Source organism: Periplaneta americana, chromosome 6 (assembly GCF_040183065.1).
Source record: "Periplaneta americana isolate PAMFEO1 chromosome 6, P.americana_PAMFEO1_priV1, whole genome shotgun sequence".
NCBI classification, from domain to species: Eukaryota; Metazoa; Arthropoda; class Insecta; order Blattodea; family Blattidae; genus Periplaneta; species Periplaneta americana.
In genome coordinates this window covers 165,453,621-165,461,722 of record NC_091122.1, presented here as the reverse complement: position 1 = coordinate 165,461,722, position 8,102 = coordinate 165,453,621, and positions in this window count along the sequence as shown.

Below are 8,102 nucleotides of genomic sequence, written 5' to 3'. Positions count from 1 at the left end.
GGTTTTACTGTATTGTTTATCTAACAGAATATCGAATATATTCCCAAGCCATAAATAAACTACAATCATCAAACCTAGCCATGCTAGAAAGTATCAGCATAATGGAAGAACTAGCACTATCTCTCAACAAAGTACAAGAAGGGCCCACTGCTGAACGAATTCAAAGAAAGTTCGAAAGTGTTGTGCACAAAAATACAGGCTATTCAGTATTGTGTGATTTGAGAATTACAGTAGCGTCCAAATTAATCCAAACATGACATATTTTTACATTTTCTGTCATTGTTGGCCACACAGCTGCTCATACTGCTTTAATTGACATCTGTAGTACGTGTAATTCCATTGTTGAAGGTCTGTCATTATTTTTTTTATAATATGTGACATTTTGCCTGTCATTTTGTACTTATAAGCATTTCAGTTGTGTTGAAGACTTAATACTGCAATCCTGTGTACATTCTGTCGTCTTCACAAATGGTTACAACTCCACGAAAACGGTCTAAAATTATAACATTAGCAGAGCATTCTTCTATAACACAGAGGCAAATTGCTGCAGAATGTCTCATCGGTTTGGCTACTGCTAATTCGATCATAAAACGATACAGGGAGACTGTATCCATCACACCCCAGAAAAAAGGAAACTGTGACCGGAAAAGGAAGACTTCACCTGCAGATGATCGTTTAATTGTCAGGAAAAGTAAATGAAATCCTAGACTAACTGCTGTCGACTTAACCCACGAGTTAATGGCTACCACTGGGGCGAATATTCACGTCACAACAGTGCAGCGTAGGCTTTTGGAAGCTGGACGAAGGGCTCATAAGCCTATTAAGAAGCAACTGCTAACCCCTGTTATGTGCAAAAAACGCTTAATGTGGGCAAAATTACATCAACACTGGACAGTGAATGACTGGAAGAATGTACTTTTTTCCGATGAGTCTCATTTCGAGGTCCACGGCCACCGTGTTTCTTACGTACGGAAAGGATCCGAAAAAGTAACAGCAGCTCATCTCCAACAAGCACCCAAATACCCCCCCTAAAGTAATGTTTTGGGGTTGTTTTACACATGAAGGGCCTGGAGCATTAATACCTATCAAGGGAATGATGAATTCTGACAAATATATTCACTTATTGGAAACCAGAATCATACCCCGGCTGGAAAAATCATTTTCGGATGGCAGAGGTGTGTTCCAACAAGACCTGGCACCATGCCATATGTCTCGAAGAACTACAGAATTCTTCAACAAGAAGAATATTCAGGTACTCCCCTGGCCAGGCACGCAACCCCATTGAGAACTTGTGGTCAATTTGCAAAAGAAGAATGCAAAAAATGGATTGTTCTACAAAGGAGAAGATGATTTCTGCCCTCATTAGTGTATGGTTTTGCGATGAAGAAATGAAGAATATTTGTGGGAAATTAGTGGAATCCATGCCAAATCGTCTCAGAGCTCTTATTAGGAACAAGGTAGGCCACATAGATTACTGAGGTATGTCTTAGATCCTTTTTTTTTTATCCCGTTTGAGTGTTTTTGCATAAGTAATTACGTTGTTTGGATTAATTTGCGTGCTACTGTAAATTGCTGTCAGACAAAGCTGATGATAATGACGAGCCTTTTGCGAGAAAATTACGAATGATTTTGTAACATGTATGGTTTACTCCTTGCGCACTAGAAGCGGTCCTATACTCTTTGTTTACAAAACTGAACATTGCCGAGAGGTGGAGTTGTAATCAACCCATACACGCAGAATGTACAGGACAGATACAGTACATAGTCTCAAAAAGTATCAGTCACGTTTATTTGGCTTCCTCTTTGCGAATGAGTAAGAATAAATTGGAAGTAGTACTGTCTATGGAACAAGAAGTACCTTTCAATATCAATTCGATCATCATAAACTGCAATGGCATTAGCAACAACAATAAAAATGATGATTCGAGTAGTGATATAGATATGGAGGGTGTAGAACAGATACTGTAGACTAGCAGCTGTGTAGAGGTAAGTAGTGAATGTTTTCAGTTCAAGGTTCAATGTAAACTATGTCCCTCTTCCAGGGTTTCCAGACATCCCGTAAAATACAGGATCGTGCTGTTTTTCACTAATGTGTACCGTTGTTCCCAGAAAAGTCTTCAGAACAGCTTTCTGTCCCATATTTTAGAGTTCTAAACTGAGAAAAAACGAAAAAGTTACAATGTCTATTCTACATTACTAATTACAAACATTGCATGTCATCATTGCATTGTAGATGGGCTATTATGAAACAATATTATTGTGAGTTATTAATTTCTCAAGGTGAGTGATGGCAACACCAAATGTTTAGATGAAGTCTGGGTGCAAATTCTTCTTAAAAATACTGAAGGAGAACTCTCAAATTTGAAGAGGGTAGTGGAGTTCATTATGTGTATCCCTGGAACAAATGCGTGTTTGAAAGATTATTTTCTCGCATAAACGCTCTGTGGACTGATGAGAAAAATAAATTGTCTGTAAAAACGATGTTTGTTGTAAAATCATTCTTCAGTGACGATTGTGTTGCTTTTCATTACATGATTCTTCGAAATAAACAACTGTTAAGTGAAATTCATTCTTCAGAGAAATATTGCAAGGCCAAGGCGTATTGATTTATAAGAATATTGTCACGTGAGTAGAGTATTATGTAGCTATTTCTGTAATAACTTAGTAAAAGCAATTTGAAGGCAACTTACATAAAGAAGCTTAAACTTAATGCAAATATGCTCCCTAACAATTTTGTTTACTATTTGTTTACTTAACCCTTAGTCAGTTAGTAAAGTGTTTGTGTAATAAACTTTACTACACACACACACACTTTGAAAGACTGGCATATTTGATGGGTGTGCATACTAAATTTACTCAGGGATAACTGATAAGTAGGGACTGGAATTTTATGTAATTACATATTATATTCCTTTGAACCTAACCGTATATAAATAACAAATCTTTGCGAATCTTGTAATTACCATTAATATATTAAAATTTGATACTACATATTTTTACATATTTACCCCACATTACATATTATGGCTTGGTATTACATAAATCTACATATTTAGGGGTTTTTATTCATTTTGCTTCTTTAAAAGAAAAAAGAAAACTGCTGCTGGAGAAGTTTACAATTTGAAATAAGCCTTTTTACCTATCCGAGAAAGGATATATTTCGGGACGAAACATAACATCTAAGTTCCAGGAAGTAAAAGAGGCGCTCACCCCTTACCGCCCTCTGTAAATATGAATGAACAAAAGGCAACCTTTCTCATACAACTACTCTGTATTGTAAAAATCAAGGAGGGAATAATCTCATACGCATAAGTGGACGACATAGTAGTAGGGTCTAAAGACCTTACAAAGTTACAAGAAACAATAAACATCATGGTAAAATGGTGCAATAGAAACAAATTTGATATAAATGTGGACAAGACAGAAATGATGATACTCTGAAACGGCGGAAGAGCACCAGAAACAGTAGAAATCGTCATGAAGAACAGAAAATTAAAAATTGTACCAGACTACAAATGTCTAGGCTTAACAATACAAACCAGCGTAGATATTGATATTAAATATTTTAATGATTTTACATATTTTGGTACATATTCAGCTTATTTTTTTTTACATAAATATGTGCATATTTCACACCTTGATATTACATAAAAATCCGGTCCCTACTGATAAGTGTCCTGTATTTTATTTCAATATGTCTGGGAATCCTACGTTTCGTCCATTCACTGTGACATCACCTGTTCTTCTAGATGTTCTATCATTGGTGTAAATGGGTTGCTGATCCTGTAACAGCAAACTGAATAAAGGGCCCAAATTTTGTGTGGTATAAATTCAGAGTGGTACTGCATACAGTTACTTGCATCAATTTTTTAAATGTTATCAGATAATTATAACACACTGCTAATGATTATTTTAACACTATATGGAAGGTTTTTGATGATATATAGAAGATTCGACAAATAATGGAGAAAAAATGGGAGTATAAGGGTACAGTACATCAGTTATTCATAGATTTCAAAAAGGCATATGACTCGGTTAAGAGGGAAGTATTATATGATATTCTTATTGAATTCGGTATTACCAAGAAACTAGTTCGATTAATTAAAATGTGTCTCAGTGAAACATACAGCAGAGTCCGTATAGGTCAGTTTCTATCTGATGCTTTTCTAATTCACTGCGGGCTAAAGCAGGGAGATGCACTATCACCTTTACTTTTTAACTTCGCTTTAGAATATGCCATTAGGAAAGTTCAGGATAACAGACAGGGTTTGGAATTGAATGGGTTACATCAGCTTCTTGTCTATGCGAATGACGTGAATATGTTAGGAGAAAATCCACAAACGATTAGGGAAAACACGGAAATTTTACTTGAAGCAAGTAAAGCGATCGGTTTGGAAGTAAATCCCGAAAAGACAAAGTATATGATTATGTCTCGTGACCAGAATATTGTACGAAATAGAAATATAAAAATTGGAGATTTATCCTTCGAAGAGGTGGAAAAATTCAAATATCTTGGAGCAACAGTAACAAATATAAATGACACTCGGGAGGAAATTAAACACAGAATAAATATGGGAAATGCGTGTTATTATTCGATTGAGAAGCTCTTATCATCTAGTCTGCTGTCAAAAAATCTGAAAGTTAGAATTTATAAAACAGTTATATTACCGGTTCTTCTTTATGGTTGTGAAACTTGGACTCTCACTCTGAGAGAGGAACATAGGTTAAGGGTGTCTGAGAATAAGGTTCTTAGGAAAATATTTGGGGCTAAAAGGGATGAAGTTACAGGAGAATGGAGAAAGTTACACAACGCAGAACTGCACGCATTGTATTCTTCACCTGACATAATTAGGAACATTAAATCCAGACGTTTGAGATGGGAAGGGCATGTAGCACGTATGGGCGAATCCAGAAATGCATATAAAGTGTTAGTTGGGAGACCGGAGGGAAAAAGACCTTTGGGGAGGCCAAGACGTAGATGGGAGGATAATATTAAAATGGATTTGAGGGAGGTGGGATATGATGATAGAGAATGGATTAATCTTGCACAGGATAGGGACCGATGGTGGGCAATGAACCTTCGGGTTCCTTAAAAGCCATTTGTAAGTAAGTAAGTAATATAGAAGATTATGGCCCCACATTCGTCTGTTCTTACCGTGTGCTACTATTCTTTATGAAAAACCATAAAAAAGAGTATATAGGAATAATCTTCACATTATAGACGAACCTAAAGACAGTATAAGAAGAGAAATTGGAAGTGTTACATGTATAGAATTTCCGTACATGAATAATACTTTCATCAAATATTTCAGGAATTTCTAAATGCACACAGACACCAATTTGAACAACTCCTATAACACAGGTTAGTACTCATTAATAAATAAAAAGGTAATCGTGTGCATGCTACTGTTATTCAAAGTTATATCAGCGAAAAGGGATTATAAAGAATGGACACTGAGCGAATTTTCCTGTGTTTTGTTTCTCTGTGCGCCAGCGGCTAGTTCCACTTTCAAGCGCTAGAGGTAGTGTAATCGAGCATACGCTAAGATAATAAATGAGAATAGAGTGAATGCACAGGATCCAAACATCGCCTACCTTATTGCATAATCCAGTAACGCTTTGCTTCAAATAAATTCAAGTTAACAGCTTTTCCTTATTTCTCAGTGACAAACTAGTTGTAATAATAATATTTTATATTTCAGATATAATGCATTATATTATAAAATAATATAATACATTATAAAATTAAGTATCGAATTCGTTTAATATTTGTATAATAATATAATATAGGTATATGGTTTTACTTCTCGTAAGAGTTTTGTTTTTCCATTTTCAGCGCTATCAAATCATTACATATTTTAATTGTTGTTGGAGTCAACGTCTCAACTCTCATTATAAAGGAACTGTAGAGTCTAGACATTGCAGTTAATGGAGGATTTATTACTTTATGGATCCAATTTATTTTATTTGAGTACATAATGTACCTAGATGTATTAATTGTATGTGTTATATTTCCGCTGTGTCGACTGCTAGCTGGTGTGATGTCAGCGCCAACTCTAGGGAGAAAGCAGAATCTGACGCTTTAGCTGGCTTGAAGGTCATTGAAATCAGTCCGGCTACATCAAAGGTACCGACGCGAAGTGTCCATTCTTTATAATCCCTATTCGCTGGTTATATCAATAAAGATACGCGGGAGTTTATGGATTGATAATGACACAGTGTATGCCAGCCATACAAGCTGCCCTGGAGCCGATCTGAATAGACGTAAGGCCTTTCTTCGCCTAGAAATTAACTTAGCAGGCTACATTAGACGTCACAAGTTTGAAGTTTAAGATTTTGAAAAGACATTCATTACGTATTAAAATTAATATTATGGAAGTGAGATTAAAAGAGGTTAGGTTCGTCAAGAATCTATGCCAATTTGTTTACCAGTAGGAACTTGGAAGTACTTCGTGCTTTTTGTCCTCTTTGTTCTCTACTAAAGGCTTGTGATACCAAACAATTGACATTTTAATGAATCAATTTTATAGATTACATGTCATCTGGTCCCTTCCTCTAGTTCACAAAGTTTACATTCTGGATTTTTATCATAGTCTCATTCTGTGCAAATATTTTCTAAGGATACAGTAATCCATCAATAACCTCATCAATATACATCCGGATGTTTAGACATTAATGAGGCATTTAAAATATGAAAACAGGGCCACGAAGCTGTAATACAGAGTGATTCATTTGGGAAAGTATAAAATAAAAACCTTGAAACTTGATAAGGTTGCTATTTATTTTTCGTAATCCGTAAATACAGTACATTCTAGATCTAGAAGGATGAGAGGTTTGCTCACATTAGACTCAACATGCCCACCATTGTGTAGACAACACTATTCACACCATGAGGCTAATCCCTCCCTTCAAAAGCCGAGAAGATTGTTGCTTTGATATCATCAATATCCTTGAATTGCTGTCCATAGACACTATTCGTTATAAAACTTCAAACAAAGAAATCAGATAGTGTCAGGTCTGGAGACTGTGGAGGCCACGTAATTAATCCACCACAACCGCACCAGTTATGTCAAATGTTATTAAAAAAATCACTAACGTCTTTTCCTTAGTGAGGTGGTGCACCATCCTTCTGAAATTCCGTATCCATGTGGTTTTCCTGTCGCAGCTGTGATGTGAAGAGCAATTCGTCGTTGTTCCTGCAATAACTGTTAGGCCTGTGTGCAAAATATAAAAATTTTCAGTAGGAAGAAAAAACAGATTTATTCATTCAATGGCAGTGGTATATAGGAGATTGTGGATTCTTATATTTTCGAAAGAAAGAAATATAATTATATATAGGATATTTTATTATTTGCTGTATCATTATTTAAGTTATTTAATAGAGCAAAAATCTTAAAATCGATAAATATGTCACAAAGGAGTTATTGCAGAACAACATTATCGACTTGTAATCATCTCTAAACACCATACTCACGGCGAAAACGACGTTGAACTGATGTTATACTTTCAGAGTCCGTAAAACACAACATGCATTTTAGCTTGTGTTGCAGTAAACTGCATTTTGTGTATTGAGTCGTTGCTAAGAGATAATCTGATGTCTTTTGTTTATAAAAATGATACAAAATTCCTGTGTTTTAAAATCATATTGAAACTGAAATCATTTTTTTGGCCGATCGTGGTTTTCAACGACTTTACCGATGTTCTTGGTAGGTCTTGTAAGTAAATAACAAATGAATAACACTTATCAACAAATACGAATAAAAACGAATGACACCTACCGACATAACAAAGTAAAATAGGCCTAATTAATAATATTTTTTTAACAAGATCGGCCAAAAAAAAGTATGCAATACATGTGTGTTAAGTGTTTCAGAAACTCGGAAATTATATCTTATTGCCTTACTATCATCCGAGTGTAATACTCTTGTATCGGTATATAGTGGAAACGTTATGTGGCGTGTGGTAGAAGTGGCATCACTGGCTACCGTTTATCATCACAGGTGCGATTAATTACATTAGTTTTCGTTGCTATTTCCACATGGTTGAGCAGAACCTCGATAAAGAGCTACTAAACACATTGCCGATGTTTCCCCAGTGAAAAC